General features: G+C 46.6%; 1 protein-coding gene across 2 annotated transcripts in view; it reads left to right on the forward strand.

Annotated features, from left to right (window-relative positions):
• The first annotated feature begins 15603 nt into the window (after positions 1-15603).
• The window catches only part of PCGF2 (polycomb group ring finger 2), a 268388-nt gene continuing 257179 nt past the window's right edge, over positions 15604-26812 (forward strand). The window contains exon 1 of one of the 2 annotated variants that reach the window (XM_040329734.1): positions 15604-15724. The gene's annotated coding sequence lies outside the window, so the exon portion shown is untranslated. The remainder of the gene's footprint in view (positions 15725-26812) is intronic. The other variant, XM_040329733.1, reaches the window with a different exon arrangement.

Genomic DNA, 26812 nt, shown 5'->3' on the forward strand with positions numbered 1-26812 from the left:
AGGAGGAGCGGGAGATAGGGGGATTGAGAGGAGGGGAAGATGGGGAAGCAGGATGGGAAGAGGGTCGGGGGAGGAGAGGAGTGGAGTGGAGTGGGGCTGGACGGTGCTACTTGACGCTCCGTTATTTCCCCCAGAGTAGGTACACACCCACGGTGACTACTGGAGAAGGATCCAGTCTTGGGTGGTATTTTTCCTTAGGGCTAGAGAAGAGGGACTGGGGTTGATTTAAGGGAGGGAGGGGGGTAGGTTGGGTTTTTTTTTTTTTTTTTTTTCTTCTCTCTCTCCTCTCTCTGATTTTCGAGATGGGGACTATAAAAGTAACCTCACTGAATGCTAGAGGACTGAATATTCCAGAAAAACGAAAAATGCTTTTGAAAGACTTAAGGAATTGGGGGACGGATGTGGCCTTTGTACAGGAAACTCATTTCAGGGAGGGAGCCTGCCATTTCTCCAGAATAGATTTTTTTCCATGCGTGTACCACGCAATGAACCAGGAGGCGAAAACAAAGGGAGTATCAATCCTGATTTCAAATCGAGTCGCTTGGACTTTACAAGATAAACGCCTGGACTCTAGTGGCAGGTTCCTTTTCCTGAAGGTAGCATAGGAGGGGTTAAGGTGACTCTGGCTTCGCTGTATGCACCAAATACGAAACAAGACATATTTATTAAAAAAGCTCTTACAGAATTGGATGAATTCTCAGAGGTAAATTAATTTTGGGAGGGGATTTCAACATCACGCTCGACCCAGAATAGATGCATCTTCAGGGACCTCATCGGTGTCAGGGAGTATCAGAAGGGGGATAATAAGGAAACTACACGAGGTACAATTAGTGGATGTATGGAGGATCCTACATGTAGATGAAAAGGACTATACCTTTTTTTCTAATCCACATCAAGTATATACTCGGGTAGATATGTTTCTTATCCCTCATTATCTGATTACCTCAGTAACGGAGACAACTATTGGGAACATAACATGGTCAGACCATGCACCGATTAGCCTAGGCCTCTCCCTTTCGGCGGATGTATTTTGCTCAAGATAGAACATGGCGATTAAACGAGAGTTTGTTACAAAATTCAGAAGTAAGAGAGGATGTCGCTAGGGAGATTGAGGCATACTTTCAGGTCAATGATACGCCAGGGAGTAACCCTAGTATGGTGTGGGAAGCTCATAAAACAGTAATCAGGGGAATTCTGATAAAACATGGATCGTACTTAAAGAAAAAAAACGAGAAAAACAGATCAGGGAGATATTAGAGGAAATCCAGGAATTAGAACTTCAACACAAAAAAAAACAATCACCCGAGGTGGGGAGAGAGCTAGGACAATTAAGGAGGCAGATTTCAGAGATTATGCGGTTTAAAGCCAAAGCGATCATACAAAGAGGAAAGAAGGTCAATTATGAGTTAGGTGATAAATGTAGTAAATTATTGGCAGGGAAACTCAAGGAAAAGAGCAGGTCGATATATGTTCCGCAGATTAAAGGGAAAGAGGGACAGCTTATAAAAAAACCTAGAGAGATAGCCCAAACATTTGGGGAATTTTACTCGGGGTTATATAACTTACCATCAGAAGCAGATACAAAGTTGGAGACGGAGGAGTATCTTTCCGCGGCAGGATTAACTAGAGTGCCATCACCGGTTCGGAAGAAATTAGAGAGCCCTATAACTACTGAAGAAGTAGAGGAAAATTTAAAGAAAGTCAAAGTTGGGAAATCTCCAGGTCCCGATGGATTTTCGGTAAGTTTATTACAGGGAATTTTCCAGAATACTAAACGAGCAGATGACAAAATTCTTTAATGCAGTGGGGGGAACGGCGGTTTTTCCCCCAGAGGCACTGCTGGGCTCATATTACGGTGATCCCTAAAGAGGGGAAGGATCCGCAGAGTGTAGTAGTTATAGGGCTATATCATTGTTAAACGCTGATCTAAAACTCTTCTCTAAAATAATAGCGTCTAGACTGCAACCATTGATAGCAGATTTAGTGGACATGGACCAGGTGGGTTTTGTGCCAGGGAGGGAAGCAAAAGACAATACGATTAAAATCCTTAATCTGGTGCATTATGTTGGAAAGAAAAAAATTCCCTGTGTATTTTGAACACTGACGCAGAAAAAGCGTTTGACAGAGTGAGTTGGCGTTTTTTGGAGCAAGTGTTGAGACAAGTGGGCTTGGGGGAGCGGATGGTCCAGATGGATCATGAGTATGTACACAAGCCCACTTGTCTCAGTAAGGGTTAATGGAGTAATATCACCCCCTTTTGGAATTACGAACGGAACAAGACAGGGATGTCCCCTGTCGCCCCTGTTGTTCGCTCTTACATTAGAGCCCCTGTTAAATAGAATACGACAAAATGCGAATATCCAGGGAATCCAGATGGGAGACCAGGTACATAAAGTAGCTGCATACGCGGACGACCTGCTCTTTTCAGTGACCAACCCTCATGTATCACTCCCCAACCTGGTAAGAGAAATAGAGAAATATGGGAGGATATCGAACCTGAAAATAAATAAAACAAAATCTGAGGCAATGAAGGTGGCAATCCCAGAACCTATAGGCGACATAATAAAACAGAATTTTAAATTAAATGGGGGAAGGTATTAAATATTTAGGTACATATATATCATCAGAGATCAAAAATATATATGCATTGAATTTTCCCCCACTATACAATGCAATACGAATTTTGTTAGATAAATGGAGAAATGGAATGCATTCGTGGTTCGGGAGAGGAAGTATAGTTAAAATGTGCATTTTGCCAAGGTTCTGTATTTATTTCAGGCACTGCCAATCTCTATACCAATGACCTTTCTTAGACAGGTGAATACCCTGTTTATGAATTTATTTGGGCAGGGAAAAAAGCCAGAATTAAAAGAGATCTGCTGAGAATGCCTAAAAGTGTAGGAGGGATGGCAGTCCCAAATATAATAAAATATTATAGAGCAACACATTTGACCAGGTTGGTAGACTGGTGTAGACATGGGGAGTGTAAACGTTGGGTAAGTATAGAGCAGTACATAAGTCAGATACCTTTGTGGTAGAGCACCCTGGTGCTACGCGGCTCTTCCTAGACAACTTAAGAGACACCCTATAATAGGCCCCACACTGTTAATTTCAGCAAAAGTATGTGGAGATAAGAAATATACACCAGTAAAATCACCACTGTTACCCATAATTGGTAATCCTAATTTTATCCCAGGGATGGAGAAGGATATAGTTGGAAAGCTTAAAGGAAAGAACCTCCGACAGGTCTCGGATTTTTTAAAGCCAAATGCCTGGCCATCGATCGGAGATCTGACGGAGGTGGGAGGTTTATTTGAACTCTCAACGTGGCAGGCGCTTCAAGTAAGTCATTTTGTAAGATCTCTGGGCTCGGTAACTGAATTCAAAGGCAGCTGACAACAATGGAAATTTATTGTAATGGGGTGGAACCAATATCAAGAGTTTTATCTAAAATGTATGGTTTTTGAACATGCCACCGGAAGAATTTGTGATGCCCGAATGCGAAATGGGAGAGGGACTTGGGGAGAACCTTTACCCCCAAGTCAGCATAAACAAATAATTTACCTAGCATTCAATTCTTCGGTATGCTCAAAGACACAAGAAGGCTAAACTATAAACTCCTTATACAATGGTATTACACCCCAGAAAGATTACATCAATTTGATGAAGAAGCAGATGAAAGGTGCTGGAGGTGTGATAGGAACAAGGAACTTTGATCCATATTTTTTGGTCCTGCCAAAAAATCAGACAGTATTGGGAGGAGGTGAGAAGAATTTTACAAAAATTTGAGGAAGAGGTGATCCCAGATGATCCCGCATTTTTTCTGCTACATAGCTCACAGATACCGGTGCAGAAGTATAGGAGGTCCGTAGTGCCTCATATGGTTAATGCAGCAAGGGCAGGAATAACGTTGAGGTGAGGGATTCACGCCCCCCCTCTATTGCAGGTTGGCTTAAAAGGATTCAAGAGGTTAGTGCAATGGAAGATTTGGTGCATTCAGCGCAGAACAGGAGGACACAGTATGAAGAAGCATGGTCAGGATGGAACGCATTTATAAGATCGGAGGAAGGGAAGAAGTTATTAGAGTAAAGGCAGGGGAGAGGAGAAGGAATTTGAAAGAATTAGTCCTACGTCTCGGGAGAGGGAGAGAGGGGGGGGGGGGGGGGGGGTTTCTATGGGGTTTTTGTTGTTTTTTTTTTTTTTTTTTTTTTTTTTTTTTGGGGGTGGGGGGAGGAGGTTGGTTGTTTGGGGGTATTAAATAAGAGTGGTAATAGGAAGGATGACTGTTAAAGAAAAAAAAAACTGAAGGAGAATGTATTGAAGTTGTAATTACATCTTGTCAGTTGTAGTATTTGTGACTGTTTGTTGGAAAAAAACATAAATAAAAGATAAGTAAAAAAGAACGCCTAAATGCCACCAAACCACCTGGGATCAACGAGGTACTATCATACAGGCCCTTCCTCTGAAGGGGCCGTGTGGTGGTCCCCGGATCCCAGGATGGTCTCATTAAAGCCTATACTAAACAAAAATAACAAATAAAATCTATTACAGTATGACTACTTTAATCGGCCACCCCATATTAACAACAAACAAGGATGGCTTTATGTATATGTTTTTGTCTGGTATCAGTTTCTGACTGTGTCTGGATTTATTTGGGTTTTTGTTTCTTATTCACTTATTTCAATTAGACATACTTCATCATGTATGGTGTCCACTTGGGTATGTATAATTATACATATGGATGTAATTCATATATGTTCCCACTATCATCTGGGATCGTTTTTTCTGGCTTTGTTTAGACTGTTAAACTGTACATTGGGTTCTGTCTCTGTGAATGAGGTATGCGCATATATATTTTTGGTGAACTTAATATATCTGGGCCCAATCGTGGCTTTATCTGATGCAACTGCCCGCTATGGGCATCTCTTTTTTGCCAAAATACTTGTAGCTGTTTTTTCTATGCCAAAAATGGGTAGGAATAACAGTCTTATTATTTAATATACTTTATTAACATTATTTCACATGGCTCTGAGTTGTGTCATGGATACGAATTTTATGCATGTGTTCACATGCAATTCTATTTAAATGTCATTTTGATTCTATGCTGACCATCATGCGTCCCAATGTACTACACCTATGGCTGCAATACACCTCAATTACCACCCCACCATGCGCCACTGAGCACGCTAACTAGTAGGCCACGTAAGCCATCATTGCGTCCTGGTCACTTTGCAGATTTTCCTGTGCTGTGACTTTTTGGACCCAATGGTGGCACCAGGTACATGGTTTCCCCCCCTAAAGTTTTTCCATCTGGTGAATAGTACTACACATCCCAGCAATATCCATCGCTCTAAGGAAGCGGTTCGCGGCTCCCAGGCGCATGCGCGGGATTCGCGAATGCGCGATGTGTTTATTTTGGCCAGCCGAATAGACGTCAATCATACTGACGTCATCCGAGCGGGGTATTTAAACCTGCCAGAGTCTGTCTACTCCCAGGTGTCTCTGTCAGGAGAGCTGAGAGGACGGATTCGACAGCGCGGCCGCCCGATTGGAATATCGTTTTTTTCCACCTTAGGACTCGTCCAGGTATGCCCCCCAGTTTTATTATTTTTATTTTTACATTTAAGCCTTCAATCACACCCCCCTTCTCCCAAACCCCGTGTGAGCTTATGACCCTTTGATGGTTCATTGTCGTTTCTCCTGTCTTCCCTTCCTCCTTTACCACCAGTTAATAATTCTCCAGTTCAATACTGCGGTGGACGCCCCTCTAGCGCCATCTAGTGACTCTTTAGGAGAAGGCCTCTACAATAATAACACCACTCTTATGGGTTGAAAATATCAACTAAGGTAACATTAAATGATTAATTCATTTATTATGGGTCTAAGGTGAAATTTGATGGGCGGTGTTTATTATTATTATTACCATTATCAGTAAAAATTCCAAAACCCCTGCTACACATCTATATTTTCATTATAGATTGTGCCTTTGGTCTTCATATTGGGGGACCTCTTGGTGCACTTTCCAGGCGGACGTATTTCTGGCTGGATTTTCCAGGCGGACGCTCTTCTGGCTGTTCCTATCCATCCATGCTGGGTTACATCTCTACAAGGTATCCAACTCAGTTATGAGTTTAGTGATCATCAATCTTTCTAAATATATATCAATTGATGGACAAGAAATTTTGGGGCGTCTCCCCGAACAATTTGTATGCTCACTATATTTTTTCTTCTTTTTTCATAGAATATCAATAATACCCCAACTAGTTGCACTATTGCTCTCTGGTGTATGGTGAATGTGTTTGAGGTAATTGATATCAGACCCCACCAAAATTTGGTGCGTTCTGACTGACCACGTTTGCATTGGGACGTAGTAAGTCAACTTCTCTCTCCTCAAACTAAATGAACACCGTTTATCGGTGAGTATAATGGTTACAAATACATGCACTGTTAGTCACTTGTAGGCCTATTTTTTTTTTCCAATAACAGTTTTATTCAGAAAATTTTCAATACACGTATACATGTAGGATCAATCTCGATAACAATATCTAGAGGAATGGTCATTAACATACTGGATAATGTCTAATAGTCTACTCAACCAGTTATGTGTCCACTCATGTAGTAGCGAACTTTTCGTACCGAGTATCAGCTACAAAAGCTAGTTAAGTGCTATGAACTAGGCAAAACTTTCAGTGCAGTGTTATACTAGTGAACATTTTCGTATCACCAGTGGGTTCACAGGAGATGAAAAGAAGAGGAAGAGGAAAAAAAAACAAAAAGAAGGAAAGATAAGAAACTGTAAAAAGAAGAAGAAGGGGGAGGGAGAAAGGGGAGTGGAGGGTAAGGGAATGGGGAGGGAAATCATCCGTGCGGCTCAAGTACCTGATCAGGTTATATCCTCTCGGCGGTGCCAAAGCTCCCAGACCTTGTCGTGGGCCTCCAGTCTGTCTAGCATTCTGGCCGTCATCTTCTCCATCATTTCCACATCTTTTATTCTGGCATATAGGGCCTCAGGGGGGGAGGGGCAGAACGCTTCCAGTGCAAAGCCACCAGACAGCGCGCTGCTGTAAGGACATGCCTGGTCAATTTCTTGTAGGGTACTGGGATGTTTGGTGGGGGGAATCCTAGCAGATAAACCTTCGGAGTCAGGGGGATCGTCCTGTCTAGAAGTCGGTCCAATAATTGCTGGACCGAGTTCCAAAAGGGGACGATCAGTGGGCAACTCCAGTATACATGGATAAGCATTCCTTTGTCCTGCTGACAGCGCCAGCAGCGATCTGAAGTGTTCGGGTAGATGGCATGGAGAACATCCGGTGTCATGTACCAGAAGTAGAGGATTTTGTATATGTTCTCCTTGTAGAGAGTGCAGATCGAGCTTTTTGCTGCCTGGGACCAGATCGTCCGCCAGTGTTCCATGGAGATCTCCTCGCCTAGGGCCTTTTCCCACCGAAGCATATATACATGTTTGCTCCCAGTGTCCGTTGGCCGAGAGTTCAATATTTTATATATATTAGAGATCAAGCCCCTCTGCGCTGTCCCCGCCAATATCAGCCTTTCAAAAGCCGTTGGGGGGGAGAACAGCAAGTTTGGAGCGAACGTCAGTGCATAGTGGCGTATCTGGAGATATCCATAGAACTCCTGGCGCTGCATGTCATGCTTGGCCTGTATGTCCTCGAATGTGCGTATTTTATGGGTCAGGGGGTCTACTAGGTTCCCATAATGAAAGAGGTTCCTCGTTGTCCATGGGGCTGACATTCTGTGGGTGAGACTATCCGGGATTTCGGGGCTGCCGGCGAAAGAGGTCAAGAGGGAGCTGTCTGAGGCTAGCTTGTGTTGGCGTTTCAATTTTCGCCACGTGCGTCTGAGCTGGGTCATAGGACCTAACATGCGGCCCGGGTCCACCTCCCCTTCGCATTCCATAACAAGTTATTTGGATGTACCGGGGCTAGCCACAGCTTCTCTATTTGCGTCCATTTATTGTAGGAGCGTAATGTGAACCAGGAGGCTACTGCCTTCAGCTGGGCCGCTTGGTAGTACTTAACTAGGTCTGGATAAGCCAAACCCCCTTCCGACCTCGCCGCCAGCAACACCGACCGGGGGATTCTATGACGCTTATAATTCCAGGTAAACTGGAGCAAGTCCGTTTGGAGTTTTCTCAAATGAGCGTAGGGTACTGGGATGGGCAGGGTTTGGAACAGGTAGAGTATTTTTGGGAGAATCGCCATTTTTACTGCTGCTATTCTCCCCAATAGGGAGATGTGGTGCTTTCTCCATCGTTGTATAAGGGCCCTAATGTTGCTGAAAAGGGGGGGGAAGTTCTGCTGATAGAGGGTGGTGTAGGAGGGGGTAATGTGGATTCCCAGGTACTTCAACAAGGAGGCTTTCCAGCTATAAGAAAAATTGGATCGTAGATGAGCCACCTCCCCGTCGGGGATGTTAATTGGGAGCGCTTCCGATTTGGACGCGTTTATTTTGTAGCCTGAGAGCGCTCCAAAGCGATCAAGCTCCACATGTAGATTCGGGAGGGAGATTCTAGGTTGGGTGAGCGTGAGGATGATATCGTCTGCAAATAGCGAGATTTTGAACTCTTGGTCTCTAACTAAAATCCCTCTAATATCTGGGTTTTGACGGATGGTTGCGGCCAGGGGTTCCACACAAAGCTCGAACAGCGGGCACCCCTGCCTAGTGCCATTAGTTACCGGGAACGCGGGTGAGAGGGCAAAGGGGGTCTTGACTTGGGAGGATGGGTCGGAGTAAAGGTGCTGGATGGCCCGCAGGAATGGCCCTCTAAAGCCCACATGGCGGAGCGTAGCGAAGAGAAAGGGCCACCCCAAGCGGTCAAAGGCCTTCTCGGCATCTAGGCCCAATAATATGGACCTTTGACCCTCCCTATTCTCCACCTCTACCAGGTCAATTATTTTCCTAGTATTGTCCCCTGCTGGACGAAGGGGGACAAAACCCACTTGGTCCTTGTGTATAAGGGCGGGTAGGACCGAGTTCAGTCGGATGGATAGCAATTTAGTGAAAATCTTTAAGTCCGAATTTAGGAGGGCGATGGGCCTGTAGTTAGCGCATAAGGAGGGGTCCTTATCCGGCTTTGGAATCATCGTGATGAAGGAGCGTTGCATGTCCCCGGGGACAGATGTGTCCCCAAGAAATGCATTGAACAGTTTACACATGCGAGGTAGTAGCAAGGGGAGGAATGTTTTGTAGTACTCATAGGGGAAACCGTCGGGTCCCGGGGCTTTATGTGAGGGTAATGATTTAATGGTCTGTTCTAGTTCCTCCACTGTGATCGGTTCGTTCAGTGGGGCTAGATCCGAGGGTTTGAGTCTGGAGACACCACTCTGCTCCAGATAGCACGCCATACGCTGAGCGAGTTCAGGGGATGGTGGATTACTGGGGATGTCCGTGTTATTGTACAGGGTTGTGTAGAATTCCGCAAAAGAGTGGACTACGTCCTTAGGATGGGAAACCAGGTCTCCTGTCCTATTCTTGACCTGATGCGGGGTCGCGGCTTGTGCGCTGTCACGGAGCTTCCTGGCCAGGAGGGAGTGGGCCTTGTTACCCTTATCGTAAAACAATTGTCTAATCCTAAGTAGTGGCTTCTCCACCTTACCCAGCGCTATCTCACCTAGAGTTGCCCTCAGTGTGGAGATCTTTTTTAGAAGCGTTACCGTAGGAGACAGTTGCAACCGTCGCTCCAAGATCTCAAGTTCTGCCTCTGTACGCTGTTTCAGTGCCTGAGCGTTTTTTTTCATGGCTGAGGACAGGCCTATACACTTCCCCCTCAGCACCGCCTTGTGGGCCTCCCACAGTGTGGGTAGGGTTATTTTGGGAGTATCGTTTTCCTCGAAGTAATTCCTCAAGGTGGATTCCAGTTCCATTTTAGAAGGGAGGTGCTGAAGGAGAAATGTGTTCAGGCGCCAGGTGCAGGGTCTGGGGGCTGGGGGGCCTATTGCCAGAGTTAACAGGACTGGGGCATGGTCAGACCAGGAGATCGGTTGTATCTGCACTGCCTTGACCAGCCGTAGGGTAGAATTGTTTACAAAGAAGTAATCGATTCGGGAGTGTGTGTGGTGGGGGGCCGAGTAGAACGTGTACTGACGATCGCCAGGATGGAGAGCTCGCCAGGCATCAAAAAGTGCATAGCGTCTGGAAAGTTGTCGGAACAGCCTCGAGTCCCTGAGTATTCGATCCGAAGGTGCCCTGGGGTTCACCACATGGCGATCTAAAGTGGCCGATTGGATAAGGTTAAAGTCCCCCCGATCACTAGGATCCCATGCTCTGTGCGGAAGAGGCGCGCATACACCTTGGACAGGAACCCGAGCTGGCGTGCATTTGGGGCGTAGATGGCGCAGAAGGTCACCTCTTGACCCTGCCACGAGCCCTGGAGGATGATGTAATGACCTTGTGGATCACTATAGTGGTGGGAGCTGACAAAGGGTGACCCCTTCTTAATGAGTATGGCCACACAGGCCTTTTTGTGGGGCCCTGAGGAAAGGTACACCTGTGAGTAGTACCGTGTTGCAAAAGCAAAGGAGCCCCTTTATCTAGATGTGTTTCCTGGACCATAATTACATCCGCCCCCGACTGCCTAAACTCCCTCAGAGCCAGATGCCGTTTTCTATTGGAATTCAATCCGTGTACATTTAGGGATAGTACCTTAGCCATGAGGATGTGTGGTGTCGAAGGGAGCTGTACTTATCTGATGTGGATGGAGAAGAATCAGGCGCCAAAGGTCGGGAGCCAGACACCGCAGGAGGAGATCCACGATTATTCCAGAAGTGCTGAGCAGAGTCACACGGTGATGAGGGATGAGGGGGGGAGAGAGGAGTCTGGAAAAGGGAAGAGAGAGAAAGAGAAAGAAAAACATTAGTGTAAGGCAATGATTACAAACCAATAACTGTAAGTCGCGACCTGTTGGGGCCGACTGGCCCAGGTCTGAACGGCTTCCCGTGGGCCCCTCCAGCCCGGCCCCTAGGGACCGCACCAGGGGAGCCCACGGGAACCCTGAAGCGGTCACGTCAAACAACAAGACCGCCAACATTAAAGTCCAAAAAATCTGGAGGCTAACTAAGGACATGTGGGGGAGGAGGGGACATGAGGGGGCTCTCTCTGAAGTCTCGGCCGAGACTTGCCCTTTATGCTAAGCTAAACTAACTGCTAGGGCATGGGGAGCGGGTTTTGCTACTAGATGGGCTTCCAGGGCGGGGGCCCTGGCAGGCGAAACACAGCAGAGTGTCTTTCGTGTAGGGGCCCGTGCCAGGAGGGTCGGGTCAGTTCTTCCTGTGCTGTCCGTGTGGGCTCTGCTTGGATCCCTCCGAGGCTCTGGGGCGTTTGGACGATGAGACCTTCTGCCACACTATGGGTGTGGCCACGAGATCCCAATCTGGCAACTGAGGTGTACGAATGTCCAGGAGATCACAAAATGCTTGCAGGTCCTCTGGGTATCTCAGGACTGCTGACTTGCCCTTTGTAGTCGCTGTAAGGCTGAACGGAAAGCCCCATCGGTACGGTATATTTTCTTCCTGCAGGGTGCGTAGTAACGGCTGTAGTAGTCTGCGCTTCTGTAATGTGATCCACGAAAGGTCGGGGAAAAGCTGTACGGGGACCTCATCCAGGGTCACCCTCCGGGCCAGGCGGGCCTGGCGCATTATTTCCTCCTTCAAGGGATAAGAGCTTAGCCTGCAAATTATGTCTCTTGGTTTGGAGTTGGCCCCTTTGGGGCGTAACGCCCGGTGAGCTCGGTCCATGTCTATGGGCTTGGTCGGGGGCTCCCCGATTAGGTTATTGAATAGGGTGTGTAAGGTGGAGTGGACATCTTCCGGGCCCTCCGTTTCTGGTATCCCCCGAACGCGAATGTTGTTCCTGCGCCCCCTGTTGTCCAGGTCTTCTAAATGGCGCTGCATGTCTCTGAGGAGAGTACGATGCTCCGTACTTTGCGTTTGTGTTCTGTGAATTGCCAATTTGGTTTCCTGAATTTCCTCCTCCGCCATTTCCACTCGGTCAGCCAGATGTTTAAGGCCTGATTGGAGGTTTTGGATCTCGGTTCTGCAAGTGGATTTCACATCAAGTATAAGCTGTCGAAAGTCCTCCTTAGTAGGCATTGCTTGCAGGTATACAAGCCATTGTGGTGGGATGGGTTGGTTCGGAGCAGTATCCAGCGGTAGTGGAGGCAGGTGGGGGTGCGGGGGAGGGTGTGCCTGAGCCTGCTGTGATGGCCCCCAGATGGAGCTCTCGGATCTCCAGGCCTCCTGTGTGCCCCTGGACTGGGCCTGCGGGGGCTGGGAGGCCTCCCCCTCCCTGTCCCGAACTAAGGAGGGGGCAGGGGGGCATGTCATATGGGCATAGGATGCAGGTGGCCCTGGGTGGGATGCAGCCCGGATGAGGGGTCCTGGGTGCTGTGTGTGCTGCTGCTCAGGGATGGATGGTGTCCCTGCTGGCTGTTCCCTGGGGCTGTTGTTCCGGCCTGCTCCGGTTGGAGCACATGGATGGGAGCCAGGGTGGATCGGGCTGGGCAGTGCAGGGAAATCCTCCGCTCCCCCTGTAGACTCCGGGGAGCTGTATCCCAGCCCGCTGATGGCTGGGTCTGAGGCAGTCCTGAGCAGTTGGGGAAAGGCCTCGGAGCACTGTGTGTAATGCTCCGGGTGTCCCAAGATGGCGGCGGCCCTCGAGGCAGACTGTGAGGCCTCCGTAGTGCGTGGGGGCCAGGCAGGGGGTGTTTACTCACCCGACCAGCGGCGCCCGCTCCCGATCGTCTGCGGGGTGTCCCTCCGATCTTCGGGTGTCCGGAGCAGCGCCGGGATGGAGCGAGAGAGCCGCGGGGGGGAACGCATGGCGGCCGCGTCTGTGTCCGGCGCCATCTTGGAGTCCCTGGTCTGCTGGGGCCCGGGCTGTGTGAAAAACGCCCTGAGATCCGTGGAGGTTCCCGGAGGGGGCTGGGATGATCCCCTGGTCGTGGAGGATCTAGTCGCCCTGGAGCGGCCCATATTTGAAGGGTGGAAAGTCCCCAAAAGTGCCTAGATGCTGAGGGCTGGGAGAGAGCTGCAAGGCTAGGCTGGCATCCGAGTCGGCTTCCGGTCACGCCCTGTAGGCCTATTTTATAGGCTTTCTCTAGTAGTACATATGTATTTTGTGTATATCTAATGGCAACATTATATTGTCTTTTAATATTTAGAAGCTCCCGAAGAAGCGACGTTCGTCAAGTCGCGAAACATGTTGAGCTGAATTTTTAATTATTCAAGAATCCATCTAGTATCATCCTCTGAAATCATCACGCCACCCAGCGCTTTCATTGTATTTATTACATCTAGCCCTGTGGCTATTGAGCGGTCTTTTCTTAGAGTGATAAGATTGGGGTTCTTTTATTATAATTTTTTTGTCTTCTTTTGTATCAAGTGCAATTGCCATGTATTTTGTATTTTTCTATTAAAACATTATTAATCTTATTGGGTTGTGCCTACAAAGTCCAATTTTTCTCAGTCAAGGACATGGTCACATGTCTTTTTCTATAAACCTATACTGTGCCAATTGATGCCACTGTGCCCTTTCATTGTCGCCAATGTGCCCATTGATGTCACTGTGCCCTTTAATTGTCGCCACTGTGCCAATTGTCGCCACTGTGCCCATTGATGTCACTGTGCCCTTTAATTGTCACCACTGTACCCATTGTCGCCACTGTGCCCATTGATGTCACTGTGCCCTTTAATTGTCGCCGCTGTGCCCTATAAAATGCCCCTTCCCCCTGCCCGGAACTTACCTTTCTGGGGTCAGCCATCCTCCTTCCACGTCCCTCGATGTCTTCTCCCGCCCTCGATGACGCTTCAGTCAATCAGGTTACTGGTAAGAACCGATGAACCTGATTGGCTGAGATGCCTGTAAGTCTTATCCAAGGAACGCACTGCCGGTACGCCCGGAGGATAAGCATCAGGAAGCCGACTACAGCCTGAGGGCTGTACTCGGAAAGCCTATCAGAGCCGCCGGCTCTGATAGGCACTTCCACAAAGCCAACCAGCTGCTGTTATTCAGGTGGCCGGCGCTCACCATCCAGCCATCAGAATAGTTGGCGGCAGCGGCGAATATACGTAGATTCATGCAATGCATGAATCTATGTATTTCAGTGGCAGTGCGAGAGCCAGAGGGGGCGGCGCCCCCTATGGACGAACTGCCACTGAGAGGCTCTTTACAGGCACTATTTTTAGAACAATAGCGCCTGTAAAGGTCCTTAGTATGAAAGCAGCGCCTCACAACAGGAGTCTGTGCATCTCCATTCACAGTTTCAGGTCTGATTTCAGACCGACTTTTTAGCTGAATTCAGATCAAAAGACGCACAGGGCTCCTATGCAAAGCGCACCAGAGCCTCTGTGGAGATGTGTGAGAGAGCCGGTCCCAATCTCCTGCTATGCGAATTGGATCTCAGGCCCTCAATAGTGCGGTGCGAGAAACCTGCAAATCCACTGCGGGTTCCCGCATCGCACCTGAATCACACAGTGGTTCACACTGAGGCCCCGTACACACGACCGAACATGTCCGATGAAACTGGTTCGCGGACCAGTTTCATCGGACATGTTCGGTCGTGTGTACGGCCTATCGGACCGTTTTCCAGTGGACAAAAGTTTCTTAGCATGCTTAGAAACTTGTGGGCTGGAAACCTGTCCGCTGGTTAGTACATCTAACCAGCGGACCGAAATCCCGCGCATGCGTCGAATTGATTCGACGCATGCGTGGAAGCATTGAACTTCCTGGTTTGTCCAGGATTTTGGTCTGATGGTGTGTACACACATCAGACCAAAATATCCCAGGAGACATGTCCGATGAAAACGGTCCGCGGACCGATTTCATCGGACATGTCTCCTTGTGTGTACAGGGCCTGATATCTGCGAACAGCTGCGTGTGTCAATGTAACATTAGCGACATCCCAACTGTGAAATGGTGAACACCCATGCAATCCAATTCTAGTGCGGACCAAAAAAAGGGTCCTGCACCATTTTAGCATCGCACAGACATCACATGTGATCTGCACAGCAATGTGGTGCAAATCACATGCGATGTCTGGCATTGCACTAGTGTGAACCATTGTGTGATTCAGGTGCGATGCGGGAACCCGCAGTGGATTTGCAGGGTTCTTGCGTCGCACTAGTGTGAACTGGGCCAGATGGTGGAATTTATGGATAGCTGCAGTTTGGCCTGCAGAAATATGATTGTGTATGGGTAGCCTAGTGCATCTTCCCTAGCCAATACACATAAACTACGTCTAGGTAGCGTCAATGTTCCGATTAGTAACGTCGCTTCTACTTGGAGTCCCGAATGAAAAGAAGACTGGCAGCTGAATGCAGCGCTCTAGAGCCGTGTGGTGTGACAACTACGATATCAATCCGCCGCCGTCTCCTCTCTCTTTGTCCTCCACATCCCGGCTTCTCTAAATTCCAGCCCTCTTCCTCTCCTTAGCAATCCCTTAGAAGAAAATCACGTGTTCGGGGGCGTATACACTCCTTGTCTGCAAAAAAAAAAAAAAAAAAAAGCCATTTTGAAAGGGGGAGAGAGACATAGAGAGGCAGCAAAAAGAGAAATGAGAAGAAGGGAAGACGGAGACAAAGGGAGGGGGAGACGGGACTAGGGGAGGACAGAGAGGAGGAAAGGGTGACTTGGGGGGAGGGGAAAAGACATTTGCAGAAATAATCTTCTAGCTGGCGGACCACAGAGGGAGCCGAGCCAGCAGTATCAGGTAAGACGTAGATCTCTACTCGTCTTTCTGTTTTATAAACGTGGGTCGGGGGGTATGGCGATCCCCTTATTTACAAAGATCTGCACGGTCAAAGAGAAATACCCTATGAGAAAGATTGGGGGTATTATGCAAAGCAGCACCCAGTTTTCTGTTCCTAGGGCCCTGAGATGGACCATCTGTGGGATAACTATGGATGAGATTCCTTGAATCCAGCACTAGTGTCACAGCCTGTGGTATATAAGAGTCAGCTGTCTAATTATGTGTTGAAAACGTGTTTGAGCACTTGATCTGGGCTTTGATCATTGCACTGTGCACCCTTTTGCTTTCAGGGGGATCAGACAACATCATTTTGCTTCCTATGCTTCTGCTGGTTGTAGCAGGTCATTTCTGCATTTTATTAGAAAAACACGCATTAATATGTTGACAGATTTCCCTCTGAAAAGTGTCACTTTTGGTGTGACACCTTTACCAGTCATTACAATTAGCTGGTGGCAAGGTTTGCCATGTGTCAGACTGTCACCCCCAGAGACGGCCATGTAGGTGTCATTTACTAGATGTTTATTGATGGTCCATGTGGCCAGGTTATTTGCTAATCAGTAAAGCAAAAACCAAAACATCCAGTGAATGACCAGTTGCCTAATGGACAAAGATAGTGAACTAGCTTCCTTTATTTACTCTAGGTACTACTAGATAAGTGGGTGCACCCCACCTGTCACTGAGCTTTTAGCACTTGCAGGAATGGAGTCTGCTGCTCCACCAGTAAACCTTTTTGTAGTACAAATGTCTGCAAAGCTTTGTAAGTAAGATAATTGCTGGATGTACAAACATCAGCATACTCAAATTATGCTAGAAATTGATTAATACTAAACATAATTTTAGAGGAACTGCAGTCTGCTCACATTATTTGTAATAAACAACATCTTTGCCATTCTGAAGCTTCCCTCCAACCACTTTGCAATGATCTTGTGCTTATCATTTACAGTGTCCAATTTTTTTCTTTTTGATTCGGCTTATTTAAAGTGGTATTTGAAGTAAAAAAAAAAAAAAAAAAAAAAAAAAAAATTCAAAAAAATACGGGAGGCATGGTTTTTATAACTGACCCTAGTGGTCTCTTCTGTCATAAATGCCTCTCCTGGCCTGTCTGTGGTAATGCGATCTGAGCTGAGCTGACCTGGTCTGTGCTTGTGGTGATGTGACTCCTGCACCCATGCACATAAGTGATGTCATCGCAGCCTGGCCATTCAAGCAGTTGAAGTGATGGAACCCAGAAGGAAGACCGGGCAGATTTAAAAGCACCCGAGTCCAGTGAGAAAGGTGGCAGCCCAGTACTGGAGGGCCCCATTTGACGGTTAATTCTGCCATAATGTGCTAGTATGCACTGCATATTGTCAAGTTATGGCACAGACCTGCAGAGGGGCCATTTTTAAGTTTTTTTTTTTTTTTTTTTTTTTTTTTTTTTTCCTGGCAAAGTTTAATATTGCTTTAAGAAGTGCAGTGGATATATGAAGCTGGGGTTGCCCAGGGAAATTTTATAAAATGGAGACCCTGGCTAGACACCCAGGGTACGTCAGATTCTCTTTCCTTGGTAACGGATTCCACATCATAGCTCCTTTTAATGGTCATGCTGGCCATATTTGGTACTCTCTTACTTTGAGTGCCATTGTCACAAGCGGGACACATTTGCTAGGTTTTCTAGGATCAAACCCTTTAGTTCAGGGGTGTCCAAACTTTTTTAAAAAAAGGCCAGATTTGATGAAGTGAACACGCTTGAGGGCTGACTATTTTGCCTGACATTCTTCGAAACATTAAAATTAAATGAAAATAACTAATACACTGCCCAACAAGAATTCTCTTGCCTTTGTGGCTGTGTGTGTGGTGAAGATTCTAGGGATAAGCTTGTGCATGTTATTTGGATATACCGTATTTATCAGTGTATAACAAGCACCTTCACTTTAAGAGGGAAGTTTCAGGAAAGAAATTACATTTTAAATAAAGAACTGTGAAGCAAAATAAGGGTCAGTGCCCATCTGCAGCCTTACCATTGCCTTGAATATAGCCTCACCATTGCCATCAGAGTAGCTTGATCCATGGCCATCTGCAGCCTCGGAGAGGACGGGACGAGTGCCAACAGATTACATGCAGGAGAATCTCCTACTTATTTGGCAGCCTCTTTAATACAAAGTCCCGCCTCCTATGAAAGACAGAACAGTCGTCCAGGAGACGGGACTTCCTATTAGAGGCTGCCAAGTAAACAGGAGATTCTCCTGTATGTAATCTGACAGGAATCGTCCCGCCCCCTCCAAGGAACAATACACAATACAGTATACAGGCATACCCCGCTTTAAGTACACTCACTTTACATACACTCGCGAGTAAGGACACACCCGCGAGTGTATGTAAAGTGCCTTACAAGTACTGTACAGACATTTAGAAGGAGCTGACAGTAGAAGGAGCTGAAGCTACGAGAGCATGGCCCGCCCTGTTCCCGGGTGCCCCTGACACCCCCACTACAGCCCCTGAGACCTTAACTACAGCCCCTGACCCCCCACTACACCCTAGAAGTTAAAAAAGGTATTGTTTCACTTTAAGTACATTTTCGTTTTACATACATGCTCTGGTCCCATTGTGTACTTAAAAGTGGGGTATGCCTGTATATCTTTTGTGTGCTCAGGGATTCGTTTGGGGCAGTGGGGCCGGAACACGAGCCGCATTTGGCCCGCGGGCTGGACTTTGGACATGCCTGCTTTCGTTTATTGCAATTGTTTTATGGGTAAGCACAACAATGACTTTTACCTTTCTAACGATTGGCATATGGTATGACTTTCTGTTGGATTTGAGTTACTTAAAGCGGATCTCCACTCTAAAGTGGAGTCCCGCTGATCGGCACCCTCCCCCCCCTCCGGTGTCACATTTGACACCTTTCAGGGGGGAGGGGGGTACAGATACCTGTCTACAGACAGGTATCTGCACCCACTTCCGGCCCTACGATACGGGCAAAGGACGGGTTTTTTTCTCCGCTTCCTGTCCGTCCCCCGTTGTATGCTGGGAACACTCGGCTCCCAGCACACAGCGGGAGCCAATCGGCGGGCGCAGCGCGACTCGCGCATGCGCCGTAGGGAACCGGGCAGTGAAGCCGGAGCGCTTCACTTCCTGGTTCCCTCACCGTGGATGGAGGGGGGAGCAGCAGGGTGACGAGCGATCGGCTCGTCATCTGCTGCGATCACCGCTGGACTCCAGGACAGGTAAGTGTCCTTATATTAAAAGTCAGCAGCTGCAGTATTTGTAGCTGCTGGCTTTTAATATATTTGTTTAGTGGCACATCCGCTTTAAGACTATGCTACTTGCTATTAAAAAAAAATATTAATTATATATACATTCACTGTAGATCTTACTACAGTACTTATTTGTCCGCTGTGATCTCTTATATACTCCTGGTTATTGGTATATGGATGTATTTTCCTGTCCTCAAAATGTTTTCTTTGTAAATGTACATTTGTCTACATATACTCAATAAAAATGAGTATGAAAAGGTTGCCAGAAGTACAGTTGCTCATTTGAGTATTTGAACTCTTCTGAGTTATATTTTCCAGAATTCTTAATTAAGAATTTAGCTGCAGCAAATTAATGTAGTTGTTGGCACTTAACATGAAGGCTCCATGCACACTGACGCTCATAAACCGCCATTTTTTTTTTACAGCTCATAAACGCCCCTCTATGTTATCAATGCACACATGGACGTTTATGGGCTTTTTTTCTGACCACCATAAAATTGCGTTCAGGAGTCGTTTTTCTGACCACAAAAAACACTGATAAACATTTAAAAACGTGGCTCACCGGCATTTTTTTAACGTTTTTGATCCATTTAAAAAAAAAAAAAATGCTAGTGTGGAAAAACGCTAATGTAGCGCCTGTGTATTTTCTGTACAGGTGCGATTTTAAATTTAAAGGGGGATGAGAGAGTAATTTAGCTCTCATCCATTTGATTTGGCTAAATTGGGCCTCTGCTTCGGCTGGGCTGTGCTGTGGGTCCATTCTGTTGTTTCCGGGGTGCTGTACCACCCCGGAGCGACGGGTGGCGCCAGTGAAGTCCGGCTGGGGTGCCTTTTTGCCAGCAGCCAATCGGGAGGGTTTTTTCCCTCGCGGGGCATGCTGGGGGAGGGTACTTCTGGAGAAGACGCCATTGGGCGGGGTCTTGTTCCGGGTGTGGTGCCCACCTTCAGGGTGACCACACATCACGGCTCCCCGGCGAGATGGCCTACCAGGCCTGGGTGCGCGTGCCACGCGATGTTCCTGGTTCTGGGACCATAGTGGCCCGGAACATTTAAAGCTGTGGCGGGGCCCCAGTGTTTGACTGGGTCCCCAAGTTCTGAGGAGAGGATCCCAAGCAAGATAGCTGTTCGGTGGGGAGTCAGCCTGAGGAGAGTCAAGAGAAGTAGGCAATCCAACAGGGCCTAGACAATCCATCGGGGATCGAGGTAACTGGACACTGAGAGGTTGGATGTCTGTAACCTGTCAGTCCGTAACCTAAGGGGAAAACTACCTGAGGAAAATTCAAGCGCAAATCCTACTAAGGAGGATTGTCTCCATGATCTAAGTTCTAGGGAGGGTCTGTGGCAGAGATCCTTTCCCTCGAAGTTCCGAGTGATACTCTGGCTGCCAGGTCGGTGTGAGAGGCCTGTCCAGGTACACTATACCCACTCCGGCTGGAGTGGCGACGAAAATTGAAGTGTCCTTGGAAGCAGGATTGCTTCAGCGTTGTTGGGCCTGAGGCTGCTATTTCTTCTCCTCATGCATCTCTGTCTGCCTCAAGTTTGTCGTTTACCATGTTGGGTAAAGTAAAGCACTAGAAAAAGACACCTGCTGTTTGGACATTCCATCATTGCTGCTCTCATCATCTACCCCTAGACGCTCACAGAGGTAACACACCATCCCAATCTATAACCAGCGGCTCCTTCAGGGGGTGAGAGCTACACTAATAAACGCTATTACATGAACGTTGAAAGACTCACTGCAAAGCTACTGCCGGTTTTATAACATTATTTTAATGTCCAGTGTGCATGGAGCTTTCACGGGACATTTTTACAACTTCTCCTGAACGATTTAATTTGACAGATAATAACCCATGTTTAAAACATCCGCTTTGCAGCGTTTACATACCGTTTTTTTTTTTTTTTTTTTAAATGGGCAAAAACTAAAAGGGTCTGTAAACGAAACGCGTCTAAATGCGAGTTATTGCGTTTAGCACGGTTTGTCGCTTGCAATGCCTCTAAACTCATCGTCTGAAATCATTTTTTTGCTTTCCTAAAAAAGCCTCTAAACTCAACTGGCTAGAAACGACTATAAATGACCCTGTGTACATGTACTAATAAGATAACATAGAGGAGAGTTCAGGAGCAGTTGAAAAAATGCCCAACGTCAGTTTAGCAGCAGCAGTGTACAAGAGGCCTAAGTATTGCTTGTGTTTTTTTGTTAATTATCACATACTTTATCTGATGCCTTTGTTGCCTTGAAACATCTACTTTGTATCTGGAAGATCTGCATTTTACTAACTTCCTCATCAATTTATAAATGGATCATTATATCTGAAAATGTCAACTTTGTGACGGTGCAATGCAGAACTTGAAAAAGGATATTTTGAAAATTGGTTGCTTGCCCTGTACCCTTTTTTTTTTTTTTTTTTTCTTTCTTTCATGTATAAATATACTCATTAAAAACTGAAATCCAGGCATGTTATTTTACCAATTTTTGGGCCAGCTTCAGTATTTTAAAGTTCTTCTCTGAGCATTCAACCCTCCAACTAATTGTTAGGTAATAAAAACTGCCATGAGCCATATTGCAGAGGAGAAGGAGGGTCCTTCTTTGGGTATTTTGTGAGATGAACAGTTCCTACTGGCCATCCAGCAGGGGTCCTCTCAGGCTCCAGTTAAAGGGATACTAAAGCTTTGAATATATAAAAAAAATAACAAACATGTCATACTTGCCTCTACTGTGCAGCTCGTTTTGCACGGAGTGGCCCCCGATCCTTGTCATCTAGGGTCCCTCGGCGGCTGTCTCGGCTCCTCCCCGCTTCTGATAACCCCCTCTGGGAAGTGCTCTCCCGAGGGGGTTACCTTGAGGGCGCGCCCCCGAGTCCTGTGTTCGACGTCTATACCGGCCCCCAACCCTTGCGTCATTAGTTGATTGACAGCAGCGCGAGCCAATGGCTGCACTACTATCAATCTATCCAATGAAGAGCCGAGAAGGCCGTGCAAAGGAAGAGCGCATTCGCAACACAGAACTTTCCAGGGCTCTGGTAAGTAAAACGGGGGGTGGGGGCTGGGGGGCCGGCGATAATCAGATTTTTTTTTTTTTCCACCTTAATGCATAGGATGCATTAAGGCAAAAAAACATGATCCTTGTCATGGCAGAATTGGTTGTATGCAGAGCACACCGCCATTCTGCCTGTGCTAGTAAGCACACAGTTCATCTTATTGAAATAATCCATCTTTAAGCTAAAAGGTTCACTCGCCATGCATTCGGTCTGCCATTCATTCAATAACCAAACGCCACCATCTTGTTCTCAGTTCGCCATCATTGCGCTGCCCAGCTCCTCATGGCTCTTTTTATTCTCACAAACTGGAAGCGCTGTAGCAGCTAATCACCTCCCCCATGGGGGTGTAGGTATGGCGCTGTTCTAAACAAACCCTGGGGGATAGATGTGATGTAGTCCCCAGCTTAAAGAAATGGTGAGGTTCAAATGAAGTGTGGAGTGTTGCAGTATTATAAACCAGTGTTATAAGACATAAAAATAAAATAAAAGTTGGAAAAAATTGAAAAATAGACCCTCGGCCGGGTACTTATTTGCAAAGTGCCCTTGTCGGGTGTATACTAAGTGCTAAGTAAATGCTATCTGTGAATGTGATGTCAAACTTCAGTGAATCATCATGAAATAAAACAAACTTAAAACAAATTTCTGTCCGGGTGTTAGACCCTCGGCCGGGTGTTATAAACCAAAAAAATCTGGAAAAATAGTGTGCACAAAAAAGTTTTTTTAAAATTACATGAATAAAGTCCAGAAAAAAACGTCCATTAAATCAAAATGAATGCGTGAAAGCAAAAATATGAAGTGATGAGGTGACTTTTGTGTTTAAAATTGCTGGGTGAAAGCCTTCAAGATCTCTTTCTTGTGCGTGACACACCGTGCTCTGTAAATAAATGCACTCACCAGACACTTCTTCCCCTCCTGGGGTATGACGCAGCCACAGTATCAGTGCCACTGTGTAGCAACCTGGGGGTAACCGGGACCATCTCCAGGTGCTGTTATCGATCCTGAAGCAGCAACGTTAACCCCTTCACCGCCACTTTACTCGGGAGTCCACAGAGCACCTGCGATTGCTCATCACAGAACAGGAACGTGGATTTGTGTGTAAACGCACAGATCCATGTCCTGTCGGTAGAGGGGGGACCGATCGTGTGTTCCTAGTATATAGGAACACTGATTGATCTCCTCCACTAGTCAGTCACATCCCCCCCACATTTAGAATCGCACCCTAGGTAACACATTTAACCCCTTGATCAGCCCCCAGTGTTAAACCCTTCCCTGCCAGTGACATTTAGGCCGGGTTCACACCTATGGGATTTGGTTGCGGCTTAAACCACATCCAATTTGCATAACATTATAAAATACATTGATTGCAATGAGGCTGGTTCACATATGTGCGATGCATTCGCACTGCACATTGCCAAAAAATGTGTGTGTTTTCAGGGCATTGTGGTGCGGCTCAGGTGCGAATTCATGCCCATTATCTTCTATGGGCACGCATCTGATTCGCACATGTGTTGATTTCTCTCATTCAGCTCAATACACTTCCCTCCCCTCTCCCAGGTCTCCAAATTCGCATCTAAAACGGAGCTGAACAGTTCTCTTATCTCTCTTTCGCACTGCACAAGTGTGAATCCGGCCTCACACAGTAATCGGTGCATATTTAGAGCACTGATTGCTGTATAATTGTCAATGGTCCCAAAATAGTGGCAAGTGTCGCACTCCCGATAAAAATCGCAGAATCAATAACCTATTTTGTAGGCGCTATAACTTTTGCGCAATCCAATCAATATACGCTTATTGCGATATTATTAAAATAAATAAATGTAGAAGACTACATATTGACCTAAACTGAGGAAAAAAATTGTTTAAAAAAATAAATAAAAATTGGCATATATGTTATAGCACAAAGTAAAATAATAAAAAAAAAAAAAAAAATTCTCTTCAAAATTGTCAGTCTTTTTTGTTTAACCACTTCCATACAGGGCACTTACGTACCTTCCCGCCCAAGCCAATTTTCAGCTTTCAGCACTGTCGCACTTTGAATGGCAATTGCGCGGTCATGCTACACTGTACCCAAACAAAATTGGCGTCCTTTTTTACCCACAAATAGAGCTTTCTTTTGGTGGTATTTGATCACCTCTGCGATTTTTTTTTTTTTTTTGCGCAACAACTAAAAAAAGACCGACAATTTTGAAAAAAAATATGTTTTTATTTTTTTCTGTAATTTTTTAGTAAATACGTTTTCTCTATCAATTACGGGCACTGATATGGTGGCACTGATGGGCACAGATAAGATGGCACTGATGGACATCGACGAGGTAGTACTGACGGGCACAGATGAGGTGGCACTGATTGGCGGCGCTGGTATGCGGCACTGATGGGCACTCATGGGTGGCACTGATGGGCACTCATGGGTGGCACTGATGGGCACTCATGGGTGGCACTGATGGGCACTCATGGGTGGCACTGATGGGCACTCATGGGCGGCACAGATGTGCACTGTGGGGTGGCACTTATGGGTGGCACTGATTGGCACTGTGGGGTGGCACTGATTGGCACTGTGGGGTGGCACTGATTGGCACTGTGGGGTGGCACTGATTGGCACTGTGGGGTGGCACTGATTGGCACTGTGGGGCGGCACTGATTGGCACTGTGGGGCGGCACTGATTGGCACTGTGGGGCGGCACTGATTGGCACTGTGGGGCGGCACTGATGGACACTGTGGGGCGGCACTGATTTACTTGTTGCCAGTCAGTGCCCATTTGTGGGCACCGATTGGCATCTTTTTTTTTTTTTTTTTTTTTTTTGCATCTTTTTTTTTTTCCCCAGAGTTTTTTTTTTTTTTTTTTTTTTTTTCTCAGACTTTTTTTTTGGACTTTTTTTTGCCCCATTTTTTTTTTTGCCCTTCCCTGGTGGGCATCCCTGGTGGTCCATGTGGCGATCCGAGGGGGGGCTGCGCTGATAAACAATCAGCGCGAACCCCCCCTGTCAGGAGAGCCGCCGATCGGCTCTCCTCTACTCGCGTCTGTCAGACGCGAGTGAGGAAGAGCCATCATCGGCTCTTCCTGTTTACATCGTGATCAGCCGTGGTTGGACACGGCTGATCACGTGGTAAAGAGTCTCCGTGAGAGACTCTTTACCGAGATCGGTGTTGCGGGGTGTCAGACTGACACCCCGCAACAACGATCACCGCGATGCGCGCCCCCGGGGGCGCGCATCGGCTCAGAATCCTGAGGACGTCATATGACGTCCAGTCAGGATTCTACAACCACTTTGCCGACGTCAATATGTCATTGGCGGGCGGCAAGTGGTTAAAGCGTAAAAAATTAAAAATGCAGAGGTGATCAAATACCACCAAAAGAAAGCTCTAATTGTGGGGGGAAAAAATATCAAAATTTAATTTGGGTACAACATCGCAATTGTCATTCAAAATGTTACAGCTCTGAAAGCTGAAAATTGGCCTGGGCAGGAAGGGGGGACTGGTCAGCACGGGCACAGTCTCCACACCTGAAAGAGGTGCTAACAAGCACATGGGTGGGGGTTCGGGCTTCTGTACTGCCTACAAATAAGTTAATAAACAATGGCAGGCAGATGGGACAGTATACATAAGCGTCACTTTGCAACAAGAATATTAGGGCATGTTGTGTTCCCAAGGCTTTGCCGCAAGCTGCTTTCTCCTTTGCATGCAGGCAATTTTTAAGTGTTCACTTCCTATTTATGTGTGCAGCAGCTCTCCCGTCAGCCCCCCTAATACATACCTGAGCCCCATTTCTATCTAGCGATATCCATGAGTCTCTCGGGCGTCTTCTGGGACTCTTCCTTCTGATTGGCTGAGACACAGCAGTGGCACCATTGGCTGCTGTCAAAGTCAGTTAGCCAGGCAGAAGAGAGGGAGCAGGGCCAAACCACTGCTCTGTGTCCTGAGAAGAGGAGGATCTGGGCTGCTCTGTGCAAAACCACAAGTATAACATGTTGTTTAAAAACAAAAAAAACAAACAAGGCTTTACAATCATTTAACTTTCACTGTTGTGACCACAGTGGGGGTTACCTTTCATTGGCATTGATCACCAGCGTAGAGGAGGGGTAATAATACTTAAAGTGGTTGTAAACCCTCTGATACTTTCACCTACATTAAGGCTTACCTGTAGGTGCTTGCAATATCTCCTTAACCTACATGGTTAAGGAGATATTTGCAGAAATATGGGCGAGCCGGGTCTTGACTAGAAATGTGTCGGGGAGCGCGCGGATGCACGGGACTCATGCCTGTTCCGCGAATGCGTGGGGGTGACGTCATCGCCTCTCCGGCCAATCGCATCGCCGGAGTGACGATACTCGGAAGTAACCTCTGGGAGCAATGGCTGAAGGGGAAAACGAGGATGGCTTCGGGGGCTTCGATCTAAGGTAAGTAATACATAATGAGCTAGTACGCTAATCATACTAGCTCATTATGCCTTTGTCTTGCAGGTTTTTATTATAAGAAAAAAAATTGGGGTTTACAACAGCTTTAAACTAGTGCTAGGGAGCTATTATTGTAACTTTGCGATAAATGTATAGCGTTTACAAAATAGGGGATAGTTTTATTGCATTTTTATTAATATTTTTTTTTTTACTACTTATGGCGGCGATCAGCGATTTTTTTTTTTTTTTTTTTTTTTTTTTTTTTTTCCGTGACTGCGACATTATGGTGGACACTTCGGACAATTTTGACACATTTTTGGAACTATTGTCATTTTCACAGCAAAAAATGCATTTAAAATGCATTGTTTTACTGTGAAAATGACAAT

This window comes from Rana temporaria, chromosome 12 (genome assembly GCF_905171775.1).
Source record: "Rana temporaria chromosome 12, aRanTem1.1, whole genome shotgun sequence".
Classification (NCBI taxonomy): domain Eukaryota; kingdom Metazoa; phylum Chordata; class Amphibia; order Anura; family Ranidae; genus Rana; species Rana temporaria.